Genomic DNA, 16,911 nt, shown 5'->3' with positions numbered 1-16,911 from the left:
CTCTATCTGGTGTAGCCATCTTCTCTGACTCCTGAGCTGCAGAGAGAGTGTACACAAGCAGCCAAGTCCTATGAGGCTAGGATGAGAGAAGACAAAACACAAAAGGACTTCCTCCTAATATTTGAACTGGATATCGTCCAACAGAGGCCAAGGCTACTTTCTCTTCCATCTCTCTTGGGATTGCTCCTGAAAATATGTAGCAGTCTAACCCACATTGAACTGACAGACAAAAAAGTGTAAGTGCACATCTAATGGTACCCACAGTCACAAACAAATAAAAGCAATTATTAAATATTTATCAAACCCCACTTGCAAATCAAGACAGGTTATCTCACAGTTTGGAGGTTAAATGGCCCTGAGAAAGTTGCATTAGAGGTTTCCTTCCCAGAGTAGCGCTGTTGGGAAATGCTAGAGACCTTTAGAAAGAAAGGCTATGTGGGAGGTCTGCAGGGGATTATGGGAACTGTGGAACCCAAATCCTCCGCATCTTCCTTTTTGTTTCCTATGCATGAGGCGAGTGCCACATGGTCCACTCCATTGCCATTCTGCACCCCACACCAGAAAAGTAAAAGCAATGCATCTAGCCTGGTGGTCAACAAGAACCTTGAAGACCTGATTATTTCAAGTATTTTATTATAGTGATAGAAAAATAAACATAGAAAACTGGTCCTGGAAATGGGATTATTTATCCTATTTTTACATACCTCATGATGTGAAGGAGACCTTGGAGTATGTTCCAAAGGATATCAAGAAGTGTGCAACTGGGTTGAAGTCCCTTCAAGCAGCCTCTGCCTGGGTGATGTGTAGAGTTGTAAGAGTAAAGCCAAAGCTACAATGGGAAGATGTAGAAGGTATAGGAGCCAGCAATGGGCAATGCCTGCTATGGACAGCTGCAGGCAGCCTGCAAAATTGCCCAGGCAATAAACGAAGCAGTGCAGAAGCCAAATGGACGGCAATAAGCATGTGCAGAACTGGCCAAACTTTACAAGCCTGCCACACACCACAAGTGGGTTCAATCCTTAGTATGAAGCTTTTTATGTTTGTTCTGCTGAGTTTTGGTTTTGCTTTGGACTAGTCTCCCCTTACTACTTTCCTAATCCTTTCAAAATAATAGTGTTTACAGTGTGCCTGCCCAACCATTGCATCTTAGAAGTTAGGTAATCTGCTTTCTGTATTTGCAGAGAGGTTCACAAATGAGTTGGCCTTGAATCTCAGAGGAGGCTTTCTACTTGGACTTTTGAGCAATGTGGGACAGTCAAAACTTCATTAGGAAGTTCTGTGGACCTTCAAGAAGAAGGGCCTCATCAAAGATTCTTAAGTTATTAAGGGTATTCTCCCAAGGAATGATGGGACCATGGTCTTTTCCTCTTCCACATTTGCTTCCTGATCGTTGAGGTGAGTACTCATTCCCTTACCAAAGACCTAAAAACAATGACGTCCACTCAATCAAATCTATAGCTTCCATGAAGGCCATGAGCTACACTAATCCTTTCTTCTTTATAAGCTGTTAACTTCAGGCATGTTGTTGTAGTGATAAAAAGGTTACTAACAGGTTTCAGTGTGTGTATTTTATATATATTCATTTTTATATATGTATATATAAATATATATAAATAGATGCATAAAAGTCCTGAAGTTATAACTTCAGTAAGAGCACGTGCCTAGATATAGAAAAATACAAAAAAAATTTCTATGCAATAATCACCTAGAAATGAAAATAGGTAAGAAGTACAATAATCACTTAGAAATGAAAGTAGATTAAAAGTCTTCCATTCACAAAATAAGGTGGGACAAATTTAGTAAGAAATACACAGATGTTGCCATTTAACAAAGTAGTTTATGAATATAATGCATCTAGAGATACTTAAAGATAATTTTTTTAATTCACACACAAAAAAGAAAAACAGTAGTTATATGGAAGAAACTATAAGGATTTCTTAGAGAACATAAAATATCTGAACACATGGAAAGACATACTAGTAGATGGGAGAACTTAATATAATTGTCAATTCTCACAAAATTAACAAATTAATAATTCCAATTAAAATTTTGATAGCATTTTGTCTAAACTGTACATGATAAAATAATTATTAGAGTAGACCTGGGGGAATAAACATGCAAGATACACTACAAAAATTGTATTTTAATGCCAGGCATTAAAATTACTGGCTCATTACAGGCTCATGCCTATAAGCCTAGCTACTCAGGAGATTGAGCTCTGAGGATTGCAGGCAAAGCCAGCTTGAGCAGGAAAGCCCATGAAACTCTTATCTTCAATAAACTACTCCAAAAAAAAACTAAAAGTGGCACGGCAGCTCAAGAGGTAGAGCACTAGCTTTGAGTATAAAGTGGTTCAGGGACAGTGCCCAGGCCCTGAGTTCAAGCACAAGGACTAGGAAAAAATATATTTTTTAATAAAAAGAGTACTTTCCAGGGGCTGGGAAGGTGGCTCAGTGGTAGAGTGCTTGAGTTGCATGCATGAGGCCTTGGGTTCAATTCCTCAGCACCACATAAGCAGAAAAAGCTGGAAGTGACACTGTGACTCAAGTAGTAGAGCACTAGCCTTGAGCTGAAGAGCTCAGGCACAGCGCCAGACCCAGAGTTCAGGCCTCAAGACTGACAAAAAAAAAAAAAAAAAAGTACTTTCCAAATCAGGGAACCTATAATCATTATCAAAATAGTGTATCTTCTATATTCAGAAAACAAAGTCTGATGTACATGAAGTTGAAAATAAATTTTCATAGCCTTGCATAACAAATCCAGATGAAATGATTAGCCAAGATGGAAAACAAAATTATTAGCAATAAAAAGATGAATATATTTCCAAACTTTTTAATGTTTTTAAATACTGAGGGTAAATGATACTATAAACAAGGACGAAGTTGGAAAATTGTAATATAAGTAATATAAAATATATTCAATGAACTCTTGCAAAATAACAAGAAAACAACACTAAAGAAATTGGCAAAGGTAAATTGCCAATTCATATAAAACAAATTTAAAAGGTCAATAAACATATCAAAAAGTGCTAAAGCTTAGTCTAATTCAGAAAATGTAATCTTGCAATGAGATTGAGTTTTATATGTGTGCATGTGAATGTGTGCGTAACACAACACACACCTGCTCAGGGCTATGTACTGCCATCAAGTATGGACAGTGGAGGAATGCTCTGAATAAAGGCAGGCTGGCTCTGCCCTGGGGTGGGCACATACCTCTTTCATCATCAGGCTTCCCATACAACCTTCTGATGAGACCTTCGCTGTGCATAAACTTACTCCACAAGGACAGCAAAGGGAGCACAGGCCAACTGTAGAATTAATATCCACTTGGCATGTTTCTCATTGCGAATTAGTAAATTGGAAAACTTCTAAAACCTATTTGTCATATTGTTTATTATGATTCTGTCCTCTGGAAAAGATTTCACATCTACTCTCAGCATGACGGCAAAGCCAAACTTTCTGACTTGATCCTGAACTTCCCCAGCCATCTCTGGCTACACTTTGAATCAGAATCAAAAATCTCTGAAGTGGGGCCCCAGCATCTGTGCATTTCTGGAAGCTGCACCACATTGATTCTAATGCAGACATTGCCTTACACATTATTCTCCTAAAATGGAACAGTTGGCTCCATACAATGAGTTCATTAAAAGTTTCAAAAGCTACATAAAAATAAAACTTAGCTGGGCACCAGGAGGCTGAGATCTAAGGATCTCAGTTCAAAGCCAGCCCAGGCAGGAAAGTCTGTAGGACTCACATCTCCAATTAATCAACCCCAAAACCAGAAATGGAGCTGTGGCTTAAAGTGGTAGAGCACTAGTCTTGAGTGAAAAAGCTGAGGGACAGGACCCAGGTCCTGAGTTGAAGCCCCACGACTATTAAGTAAAAAACAAACAAACAAACACATAAATAAAATCCTGTTTACATAATACTACAAAGCAGTTGAGAGAAATTTAAACAAATGTAGGTGGTGGGTAGAGCTCTAATAAGCAAAGTGAAAGCCCAATGAAACAATTCAAAACTCTGACTTTGAAAAGTCAAATATGAGTCTTCTCATACCAGAATTCTGATAGAAAACTGATCTATCACTCCATCTTACTTACTGTTCATGGCTCCATGCATTTATCTTGGTACATGTACATGATTTCAATGACATAGTACTTTAAAATCATTAATTCCTCTCTGTGCATTATTGCCACAGGTAGTCTAGTTAAAAATCCCATCTTTAAATAAAGTAACCCATTACTCTTCTCCTGCCTACATAAATTCAAACCTAGTAATATTCTATATTCTCCCAAAAAATTTTCCCCAGTTCTCCTTCCCTCTTTTCAGATGAAGTTCACAGAGCAGGTGCTGTTTCCAATACATTCCAACAACAGGCAGCTCTGAACAGCAAACCATGGCCTGCATCATCAATATCAAAATCAATCAATAACTTTATCTTTAAAAATACTAGCTACTAAGGTGATTTTATTGGAATCATTCTTCTCTTCCATAGTTTCCCTATGATAAAAATGACTCATGACCAGGTGCTGGTGGCTCATACCTATAATCTTCGCAGCTCAGGAGTCTGAGATCTGAGGATCATGTTTTGAAGCCAACCTAGGCAAGAAAGTCTGTAATATTCTTATCTCCAATTAACTAAGAAAAGCCAGAAGCAAACTTGTGGCTCAAACAGTAGAGTGCTAGCCTTAAGCCGAAAAACTCAGTGGCAGCACTCAGACCCTGCATTCAAGCCCCAAGACCAGCACAAATAAAAAAGGGGGGGGGGAGGGGAGAGTGACATATAAATATACATATTATTAGTTATCATCAGGTACTGGTGGCTCAAGCCTGTAATCCTAGCTACTCAGGAGGCTGAGGATGACAGTTTTTGTTTTATTTTGTTTTTGGCTGGTTGTGTAGCCTGAACTCTGAGCCTGGGCCCTGTCCCTCAGCTCTTCAGCTTAAGGCTAGCAGTGACCACCTGAGCCACACAGCACCACTTCCAGCTTTTTCTGCTTATGTGGTACTAAGGAATCGAACCCAGGGCCTCATGCATGCAAGGCAAGCACTCTACCACTGAGCCACCTTCCCAGCCAGAGGATGACAGTTTTAATCTAACGTGGGAAGACAAATCTATGAGACTTTTAGCTCCAATTAATCACTAGAAAGCTGAAAGTGGAGATGTGGTTCAAGTAGCAGAGTACTAGCATGAGTGAAAAAGCTAAAGGATAGTGTACAGATTCTGTGTTCAAGACACAGTACTGGCAAAGAAAAGCAAGTCACAAAGCCAAATAAATAATCACACAATCTTTAGTCTTGAAAAAAAAGAAAAAAAATCGTCTTTGTGAAATAAGTAGGCTTATGATTCCCAAATTCAATGCTGTCTATATCCAGGAAATATACTTTTCAGGACCATCACAAAGAGTTCCCAATTATAGAGCATTTAGTTGGTTTGTCTAGTATTTCTTTCCTCAGATTTCTCTGAGGAAAGAAAGTATGTTAGTATTAAGCAATAGATGATTTTTTCCACTATGGCCAACATTAATTCTCAACAGATTTATCACTGAAATTACTGTCAATGGGAATGAAAAATTACCCTACAAGATTTTATAAAACATAGTTCAGTCTCCTTCATCTCCCAAGATATATTATTTCTACCACTTAAATATTTCCCATATCCATGATTAAGATATATGAGCTATTCTGTACGGGGCATAAAAGGAGTACCTACCATGCAGTATACTTATTTGGCAAATAAAGAAATTGCTCTATATTTCTTTAACCTTGTTCCCATATCTGGTCTATTACAATAACATCCTCTCTCCCTGAATATTGTGTATCTTTTTACCCCTTTTCTACTACCCTCATCCCATTAAAGATGGAAATCTGTTGAAATCACAGCAACTGTTATTACAAATTTCATCAATGGGTCCCCATTTGTTTTAAGATTAAGACCTAAATTAGTAACAAGGATTTCAAGATCGTATGTTCTCACTGTGGCCTACCCTTGCTGCCTCATTCTCATCACTCTTCCAAGAGCTGTTTCTCCCATAGAAACTGGCTACTTCCTTCTACCTCTCACTCTTGATTATCTCTTCTGCCCACCTACCCTTCTTCCAAACTGTTAGGTACTTCTTTAGATTTTGCTTAAATACCACTTCATTAGGAAAAATGTTTAATTGAGTAATTAAGTGAAGTTAGGTAGATAAAGAATTCGGAGCTGGACATGTAAGCTCAGTGGTAGAGCATTTAACTAGCACTCCCAACGTCCTCTGCTCAAACCCCAAGCACTGTAAACAGGAAAGAAAAGGAAAAAAGTGTGTGTGTGGAGTTGAGGGGCATAAAGTATTCATGGTATTGCTTGTCTGAGCCCCCAGTTTACTCCTTATAAAATCAAATATTTGTCAACTAATGAATAAGCAAAAAATATATTCATACAATGGAATATTATTCCATTATAAAAATAATGGAGTATCAATACATGCTACAACATCGATGAAACTTGGAAATATATAGTGAAAAGGAGATAGTCACCAAAAAAACTCACCTCTATGTAATGTATCTAATGACATAAACTTCTTTTGGAGATGATGAAAATGTTCTGCAATTAGTGGTAATAGCTACACAACTTTGTAAGTATGTGAAGAACTAGCAAACTTAAGATTTTAGAAAGATGTATTTTATGGCATATAAATTATAACAAAGAAATTTTTAATAGTAATACTTCTCATCACATTTGTATTATTACATGAGATGCTCATATGCACATATAATGTGAGAAGATATACATATATCGTGCAAACCAATAAGTGGCAAGATTTATTTCAATTAAATAACAAACAAATCTTAACTAAAATTTAGATGAAGGTTTACTGTTTATCTTGTAATCCAAATACACAGTGAAGTGAGTGTTAAAAATTGTAACTTCTCATTGTATAAAAATCCAAGTTATCTATGTAATTTAGTTCCTTACCAGACTTACCCTTACTTTATGAAAGTATTTATTTTTAATTTTTGGTTTGTTTGGGGGGGGGTTGTTTGTTTTGATCGGTTGTAGGGCTTGAACTTGGCCTGTGAGCTGTCCCTCAGTTCTTCAGCTCAAGGTGGGTGCTCTACCACTTGAGCCACAGCACCACTTCCATGAAACAGTTTTTAAAACAATAATTTATCCTATGCCTCTGAGCAGAAAAACCAAGTTCTTCAAAATACAGTTATATAAAATTATGTAAGCAAAATTCTATGAGTGTTACAAGATATATTATATGGACAGTACATGCATCTGTGGACTTAATTAACACTGCAGATAATAACTGGACAGGATCTAAGTACCAAATCATGTTTTGTCTTATCAATTCTAGGGAACTAAGCCAATCTTTTAAATGATAACATCCTCACTACACAGCTGGTTTAACAGAATGTTCCTGATTCAGTAATGCCTAAAACTGTTGGCACAAAGACAAAATCCTGAATTTAGGCCATATGAATGTCACTTCATTGTTGTTACTGAAAAAAATAAGCTCAACTCTAATCAAACTTCAGCACCACTGCATCAACATTCTGCCAACTAAGCAGGCCTGAAACCAGAGGGCATCACAATTAATAGAAAAGTACCATCTAGCCTAATACAAGCCATGTAAATTGAGCTCACAAATAAACATTATTATAATCAATGATGAAACACTATAAATACTATAATATATACTGTATATAATGGTATTATAATATGCTATCGTATACACTGCTGTTATTGCATTATAAAAATTAGATTTTTCTTTTTTTGGAAAGTAGGGGGCAAGATCTAAAATATACAAATTTACTTAATGAAAATTTTTTCATTTCCTTCTTTTTAAAGGCTATTAATAAATCAGGTTTTACTGTGGTTGCCCCACAATAAATAGAAACATTTGCTAAATGATGAAATAACTTTAAATCACTATGGTATAATTTTCTGCATTCTTGATTCAAGAATTGTTCCCTTGAGAGGCATCACAGTATAGTAATATTAATAATCAAAAAGGAAAAGAAGGATCATATATTTAGTCTCCTACCTTCATTGTTATTTTTTATTTCAACAAAAATTTCTACAAACGTATCTAATTTCTTAGTTGGCTGTACATTCCCCAGAGCTTAACTGATTCTTAAACTTACAAGAACAAAAAGACAATCAACCTACACCCCAGAGGATGTTACACTCAAGTAAAAGTAATGACACAAGGGTAAGTAAGGGTAGTGGCGTCAAGACGTTCAAAGTGAAGCACAGAATAGATGAAGCACTCAAAGAATCTGACTCCAGGAAGGGTAGTGAAAGATAAATATAAATTTCTTATGAAACAGACAGGACTCCGAGGATACATTGTGAACAGACAGAGGCGGAGGTGCATTCTGGGCACAGGTAGCAGCTAATACAAAGGCACGGAATGCTCTCAGAATGGGATAAACAGAGTGAGAGAAGAGATGACAAATGAGCTAGGACTGAAAGAGGAAAAGCTTTGTTTCATAGAGGACTCAAAGACTAACGTGAGGGAGGGATATTTTAGCAATTAGTTAAAAGAATCCTTTTGCAACAATTGGAAGACACATCAGGACATACAAGGATGTAATAGCATTGATCCAGGTGACCGTGAAGAGAGGGCTCTAAATTACTCCAAAGCTATAGCGACAGAAGCCTGGAGAAAGAAAGCAAGGAAGCTTAGATACTTGGGTAACAACTCCTAGACAATGACTAAAAGATATAGAGTGAAGGGTGAATTGACTGGCTACTGGTTTCTGGTTTAGGAAGGCTGGATCTCAGTTCTGTATACCACTATGGGATATATCCAACTACTCACCCTCAAACCTGAAAAAGACCCTTCCCTCTAAGTTTCTTGAGATCCCTGTGTTTAACAGGATTCCTTCTGTCTCTATACTTCCTGTTCCTTTCATCTCTAACAGTTATCTCCTAAGTCAGAAAGCATATACATCATCACTCATGCAACTTCCTTACTGTAACTTTCCATGATATTTTGTCTCTAAATAAATTCAGATGACGAAAATCACATCTCACTTCCTTCTATCTACTACAGTACAGTATATGCTCAACAATTATAATGTGATTCATGTTACGGCTGTAAAAACACCCTAGAAAGAAAAGGCTAACTACCATCCTTTTCTATAATGCCTTAATTCCCACCCTACTTTTCTTTAATTCAATGGAGCCAACTAAAAATACAAAAGACATTCATACAAGCTGCTGATATAAAAAAGAACCTCTCATTTTCCAGGGCTATAGGAAATATGATTAAGGTCTAACTAAACATTGGTTGATACCAACAATTTATTTTCAATATTAATGTAGTACTTTAAACCCGTAAAAAGTACAGATGTACTAGGAATGCCCAAGGGCAATGTGATGCCCACAGACTGAATCATTTTACTACTAAAAGCTAAAATTCAAGGCTTTGCTAACATCTGTTTTCAGTTCACTCTTGGATTCAGAGAATATGACTAAGTAAGACTTGGCTGTGGCTGATTACAGGGTCCACACAATAACATGTAGAAATATTTAAATAGCCACAAAACAACTACAGTGTTGACAAGTATCTAAACAAACTAAAGTTTACAAGGCCAAATTCTGGGGTATTATAATAAACTGCTTTTCTGTAAGAACCTGTTAATTTTAGCTTTATTTCAATTCATTTCATTATTTTAAGGTACGTACACGGTAAGAATGAAAGAAGGAGGAAGACGGAGGAGAAGGGGGAAATATTAGCAAATATACTCTCATATACGTCAGCAAAAATATATTCTAAATTACTAGCTTCCTTTGAACTAGTAAAAGTATTTAAGTTCAATTGGTCAATTGTTATAATTCTCTCAACATTTTAACTATACATACTCACTTAAAAACTTTTTAAAGACTAACATTTTTCTGCCATCTGGTACAAAATATCTCTGCAAGGGAGAATTACTTAAAGATCAAAAAGGAAAGGGCATAAAAAAGGTAGAATGTGTGGCATATTACAAATCTCCAACTGTATTCAATTAAAGCCTTATCTCTAAAGACGTTTTCTTCAGGTCAACATTTGGTCTTTGATACTATTTGCTTATAAAACAAAACTACACTAAATAAATATTTTCATAAAGAACTGAAAAAAAAAGCAAATTTCATTTCTTATATTTTATTCATTAGCTCCCTCGGGCACCAGCACACAGTTGGGAGTGAGAACAACTGAGCTCTTCTTCCAGTTCTCCACATGACCTTGGAAAAGTCACAGACTTTCTATACTTCAAAATTCTATGGTCAAAATAAACAAGAGCAAAGAACCAGAGTTTGTTTAATGCACTATCTTGAATAATTACGGCAAAAAAAGCACACAAACTCAGGTAATAAATAATTTTTAAAGTGTTTTGAGATCGTCAGAAAAAAAGTATCATGGAAATGACTAGAAAAACTAAAGAAAATTCATATTTCTGCCAAACTCACATTTTAGAAAGGGAATTGTGGGTAGGATAATAGCCAGTGGCATTAGTTTTACTGAGTTAACTGAACTCTGAAATAAAAGTACATCATCATAAGTGTTCTTTATCAGAAAATGCGCTACACATAAAAATTACTTCTATGTAATGAGTAGTTTACATTGTAATTTCAATGGTAAGAATAGGGGGAAAATCTTCTATTAAACAGCCTGATGCCTTAGCTGCTGTAGCCTCAAACATGTATTTTATGCTGACAGAACTGTGGAATAGTACTGGTGTCAGATTACCCTGCAGAAATTTATACCTACTTCTCACCATCTTCATTTCCCCCATTTTTGCCCAATTATAAGAAACTTTGCATGCACCGACACACATTACCAGAAAATCGAGGCTAGCACATCTCAGTCAGAGAGAATTAAACTACCGACAGTCTACCTGCCCAAGGTGTGTGCATCAAGACTGTCTAACTACCTTAATGATGGTCACTCAAAAACATTCTTCACGGTATTTTTCAACAGCTTTGATTCTATTTGTCTGAGTCTTAGGAGAAAGCATGCAAAGAATGGCAACAATCACCACACCTCAGCAGTCCCCCCATTGAGGAAGGTATACTCACAGCTGCTGCTCCAGGACTTTAACAAGGACTTTATGCTAATTTCAAAAAACACAGAATCCTGTAGGCTCAACATCGTGTCTCAATGGGCTGCAAGAGCAGCGGAGGCAGCCGAGGCGGTGGCAGGGGCAGGGGCAGGGGCAGGGGCAGCGGCGGCGGCGGCGGCGGCGGCGGCAGCAGCAGCAGCGGTTTTGTCGATCCGTCTCTCCACGCTGCTGTCCCCTCTCCTCTCACAGGCAGCAGAGGTTTGGCCCACAGTGCCTTGGCTCATTACCATGCAGTCTCACAGTGACGCACAAGTATAGGGGAAGCGCTCTGAATGCAGATGAACCATCCCGTTGAATTTAAAGCTCACAAGTTTAGTACAAGTGCCCTGAAGGACACCCTCACCTTTCTTTATGCAGACCTGCACCTGGCCAAAATTATCCTCTCGGTTTATGTCCCTGTTATCAGTTTGGAGAAGCAGAGCCTCCCTTTGGCTGCTTTCAGTTCATCACTACTGCTAGTAAACAGAAGGGAGGAAGCGCTGCCCTTGGATGCTAACTATTCTCACTCACTAAGGGCCCTGGAAATAACAATGCAAAAGATCTGTAAATCTCGTCTTTTAATAGGTGATCCTCCCTCCCCCAACTAAAAAAAAAAAAAAATCAGTGATGTTTCCCCACACCAGTCAGTTTCCTCTAGGGATCTGGTAGTACATTTTCTCTACCCCTCCCTGCATCCAGAGTGAGCAGAGGCTCTGGGCATGACTATAATGAACAGAGTCCAGTCTCCCTCACCACTGTAGATAATAATGCTGGCTAATGGAATGAGAGATGATGTCATGAGCACTGGCTGAGCCTCCATCCACCTCTGAAACTGACCAGCTCAGGACAGTTTTCTGCTGCATGCAACTTACTCAAAAGAGATAACTCCATTATATTAATGGGACAGCTTTTAAAACATACGGTCTTCTATTCTTCCTATGCCACCTAATTACCCTGAAATTCTTACAGTCGAAAAGTCAGCAAACAATGAAAACTAACTTGTTCAAATACAGGACACTTTGTAAACTGTATTCCATAGAATAAAAATTTAAACTTAGATACTGTTAAAAAGCCTACAAGTTCTTCAAAACAGTAGAAACAATTCACAACTAAAATAATAGTTTATATCAATATCAAACTGAAAGTGTTTGGACCTCATAGCAGTTCACTGTTACTTTTGCTAACACAACATCTTTCAATGTACAAGTGCCATATGCTAAGGGGAAAAGGCAAATCACATTCATTAAGAAATGTGCACCGGTAGTGGTATTCGTGGGCAGGTCATTTGAAGTTGTTGGTGTTTTTTGTGTGTGTGTTTCTTTTTGGTAGCCCAAGAATGAGATGCTCCCTCATAAACAGACCTAAAAGTCAATTCAAATAAGTGATTCAAGGGCTGTCCAACATAGAACCTAATTCCACAACACTGTTGTTTCATATAAGACATTATCTTAGCATCAGTTTAGAGCAGGGTTTTTCTTGGTCTAAGGAAATACAAATGCCTTCAGATGTTGACTGAATACAGGGTACTCCCCTGTCAAAAGCCCTGCCTAGACCATCTCATTCTTTATGTTAACAATTTATCAACATGCAAAAGACTCAATGTTTTATAGAAATGATTTATTTTTCTGTCTAATGGAAAGTATTTCCCAAAGTGATTTGACAGCATAGTCCTCTTTTCATCAAATAACTATTAACAGATTCAGGGAGTACCATGTTCAAGATCCAAACAAACAAGGCCATTAATGTCAACAGACAAGTGATTAGGATATATAGCCAGAGATATTTTGCTATGTTTTTTTCTATTTCTATTGAGCCAACCTTACTTAAGATTTAGAAGCTACTAATACCATTAGCTACAATGCCCCATAAAGACAACTGAGGCTCATTCCTAGTAAAACTGTATAAACTACAAAAGTGAACATAACTATTTGCCACAAAGGTCTGATTATGGTAACTTCTGTGAAAGAAAGGGTTAAATTGATGATTTTTCTCACAGGTTTAATAATAATGGGTTTTCTTCTGTTTAAACTTGTCCATGTAGATCTAAAAGAATAAATCAGAACTTGAAATTTCTATTCTATCTAATCAGCCAATCACTAAATTACATATATCCTAGGCAAATTATTTCCTCTGGGAACCAAATATATAAATAAATTTCAGGGCTTATTTTAGAGTTCCATTTTGTATCAGAAATTCACTGTAAACACAGGGCTGAGGAAAATGGAACTATTCTTTTGAATTCAGACTACTTCAACAGCTCATGTGGACAAGCATGGTTTTCTCTGAATTTTATTTAAAATAAAAACAATAAATCAAATTGTCTTATTATTTCAACTACCAGTCACAAGCATCGTAGCACTACTTAGTTAATGCAATAAGTATTACCTTTCTAACTCTTCTCAAATTTTTATTATCCAAATCACAGGGAAAATTACATACACATCCAATAATTCTTTTAGAAGACCAAGCAAAATTCCCACTGTGTTCCAATTTCTTTCTCAATCCCTTACTATCAAATAATGATACTGCCATTATTCTTCCAATGAGTTCCCTGCCAATTAATCATAGAAACCAAGAAATAGGCTAAAACTTACTGTAAATTTATCAGAAAACCAAAGGTGAAAGTTTTCTGTTTTATACTTTCTATGAAGTCAGAATTCTCCAAGTTGTATAAACATGTATATTTTGATAGCATCACCATGAAAAGATAGCTTCTGAAATTATTTTTGATAGCTTATCCTTGGCAAAGCAGAAAAATCTGACTTGGATATTTTCCTTCAACTATATTCCTCCTTGCATTTTGGGTAACAATACATTAAAGAATGCTTTGTTTTTCAGAAAAATCACAATTTCTGGTCATTAGTTGTTCTGGAGCTCCTCCTGACCTAGACAGGGTACCATGGCCAACAGTGGAGATGACAATGACAACTGTGGTAGCCCTACTGTAGGTTAGAGAGCAGGCTTCCTTCCCTCTTCTTGTAGTCTGTGGCCTTTTAAAATTGTAAAAATTCATGGACTTAACCACTTTGTTTTACATTTTTCAGTGGAAAGTAGACAAAGGTACACTTCCTTACATCAAAACAAGATACACTAGGAAAAAAATCTCAGTGAACCAAATACAATATTGGTATTTAGATGGGAGTCTGAACAAGATGTCCTTGATAAATAATGAAATTTGGGTTCATCTGGAAAGATATAATTCATTAGAATATAATACTCCAAATACTCTAAAATAAAATTTAATTCATAACTCATTCTTAAGAACAGAAATGGATGGATTATTCCTCATATTAGTATCTCAAGAAATAATGGTATCCCAAACTATCAGACATAGAAAAATAAAATGAAATTTGGTAAGCTTAGCCTTGGCTAAATCTAGAGAACAAAGGGATGTGGGGCCTAGAGACAAGGACAGAGAGGGAACAGATATAGGCATACAAGCAATTCCTCAAAGCTCTCAGAACTTCTTCTCTATTCATGAGGGGAAACATAATGAATTATTTTCAAGTATGTGCTACTCAATAATAACGACAAATTAGTACACTCCATCAACTGAGGAAAAATAAAAGAGACTGTATATCAAATATAGGATTATGAAAGACAAACAAATAAAAACCTACAGTGTTAAGGGAGAAAGCAGTCCTAAGAATTCTTAGTAAAAAGGTTTCAGGTCATGTCCAAAATTAACTGCTTATATATTAGAAGGATTAGTCAAATATTTAATCATAGTTCTAAGTGGATTTCCATAGAGTCCAGCAATGTAACAACATATTCAAATTAGCAACACAAAGCCTGTAAAAGTCATTTTAACTCAGCACTATCATTTCAGGAGTGGAAACCTATGGAACAGCAATTATATTTCTTTTGTATGCCATAAGGTACAATTACCATCAAGGTCCTGACACAGGACCTTATTAATAGCCAAACTTGTTCCTAGCTTTTGGTTTTAGTTCTTTTTTTATCATTCACACACATTTTTTAAAAAATTGCTTCCTCTGCTATAAATGAAAAAAACCAGAGCCTGTAATCATGCTTTCTTCCTTACCGTCACAGCCATGCCAATTTGTTATCAGTTGGCACAACACTAAGATTATTACATGAGCAAAAGTCCACGTTTTCAGGCTATATTTAAAATGTATTGTTGAGCTCTTAAAAACTTCAGACAGTAACTTTTAAGATATTAATAAAAATCTAGGGTGGGGATGAGAGGGAAAAACCAGAAGAGAGAGGGAAGGGGTGATATTGTCAAAAAAGAAACATCCTCTTCACCAGACTTATGCAATTGTAACCCCTCCACACATCACCTTTATAATAACAATAAAAAATTTAAATAAAAATAAAAATTTAGATTTTTAAGACTTCTATTCAAAAAGCTCTTAGTTACTAAATTTATATTTTTACAACACACTATGTATTCATAGATACATACATATGTGTACATATCTATGTACATATATAGCATGAAAGAAACTAGAATCATTAATACTAACATACCTTCACTGTCAATACATGTACACTAGATGTTTGGAATAGAAAAGGGTATCTATATCACAATTTGTCAATTGAACTAAGAGAGTACAAATAAACTTCTTCAATGAACCACAGATAGAGTGAACACAGATTTACTGCCGAGAGCATGAAGTTGGCACTGCTGACATTCAGCAGAACAAGGAACACACCACACTACCCGGTACTTGGGCAGACCTATGGCTACCTTACCCAGGAAGCACTGCTCACAAAGTAAAGGCCTTCTTCACCTACAGCCACACCTGTCTTTCTATACTTGTCCTCAACTGTCAGTAGCATAGTAAATCATCAATCAGTGAGAGGTCAGTTGGATATCACACTCTTGTTTCAAAACAAAGGGGTTAGTCAGGGTGTGATATGGTTGTAAGAACCATAAGGAAGAGTAGAAACCAGGAAACAAAGAGTCACCAAAAACAGAGGCAAAGAAACACACCTAGAGTTAGAAAGATGAAGGGACTGTCCACTGCCACCAAATAGATGAATCCAAAACAGAAAAATGACTATGGCTGGCTAACTTTCACCACAATGTACTGTTTCAAGAGCCTAACTTCATAATTTTAGTACTCCTTAAAGCTTCACTCTAAACTAGTAAATCAGAAGCCATATTTTTTTTTTCAGAATCCATATTTGTAAGATTTCCCTAGAAGAGTTTTAATTAAGCACATTAGAGCTTAGGGAAAAAAAAAAATCACATGAATAGAGATATATCTCTTGTTTATATCATTTCTAGTACATCTATATATACTTTAAAATACATAACAGGAAAATCCAGAAGCTAAGAGGAATTTTTATCCTTCAAATAATTTTAGGATGTTTTAAGTATACATATATGTGTATATATATATATATATATATATATATATATATATATATATATATATAAGAATTATCTATGACTGCTTTTATAACCATACAAAGCTAGAATAGGGTACTTGTGACAGAGATATAAAGCCTGCAAAGTACAAATATTTACCATCTTGCCCTTTGTAGAAAAAGTTTGCTGGTCCTTCGTCTGGATGGTTTGTTCAATTTGATGTCTTCTCCTTTTCTTTACAAATTGATAAGAAGGTTGTTTTGGGTTTGATGAACCACTGCCCTCTAAGCAATGTGCTGGATGGTTATGAAAGAAAAATCAGTGGGCTAAATACAGCAACTGACAACAGCTCTTGTTAAGCAAAATCTTGCTCTATAAAGGACTAGAACCAAAGAACTGAATTTGACTGCTTATTTTACTGTGTATCACTAAGCTAAGCCTTAGGCGTAGCCACACAAACCAGACCAGCTGAGTGTTCAAAGAACCCACACTAAC

The 16,911-nt window shown here is 36.4% G+C and overlaps 1 protein-coding gene across 13 annotated transcripts in view; it reads right to left on the bottom strand.

The window, feature by feature from the left end:
• Fryl (FRY like transcription coactivator) overlaps positions 1-16,911 on the bottom strand; it is a 230,725-nt gene that overhangs the window by 143,553 nt on the left and 70,261 nt on the right. The window contains exon 1 of one of the 13 annotated variants that reach the window (XM_070012501.1): positions 16,576-16,593. The exons of the other annotated variants lie outside the window; for them this stretch is intronic. The gene's annotated coding sequence lies outside the window, so the exon portion shown is untranslated. Of the gene's footprint in view, positions 1-16,575; positions 16,594-16,911 lie in introns of those variants that run through there. 13 annotated transcript variants of the gene reach the window in all.

This window comes from Dipodomys merriami, unplaced genomic scaffold (assembly GCF_024711535.1).
Source record: "Dipodomys merriami isolate MVZ:Mamm:240054 unplaced genomic scaffold, mDipMer1.0.p SCAF_9, whole genome shotgun sequence".
In the NCBI taxonomy this organism is placed as follows: domain Eukaryota; kingdom Metazoa; phylum Chordata; class Mammalia; order Rodentia; family Heteromyidae; genus Dipodomys; species Dipodomys merriami.
This window is presented reverse-complemented; position numbering and strand designations above follow the sequence as displayed.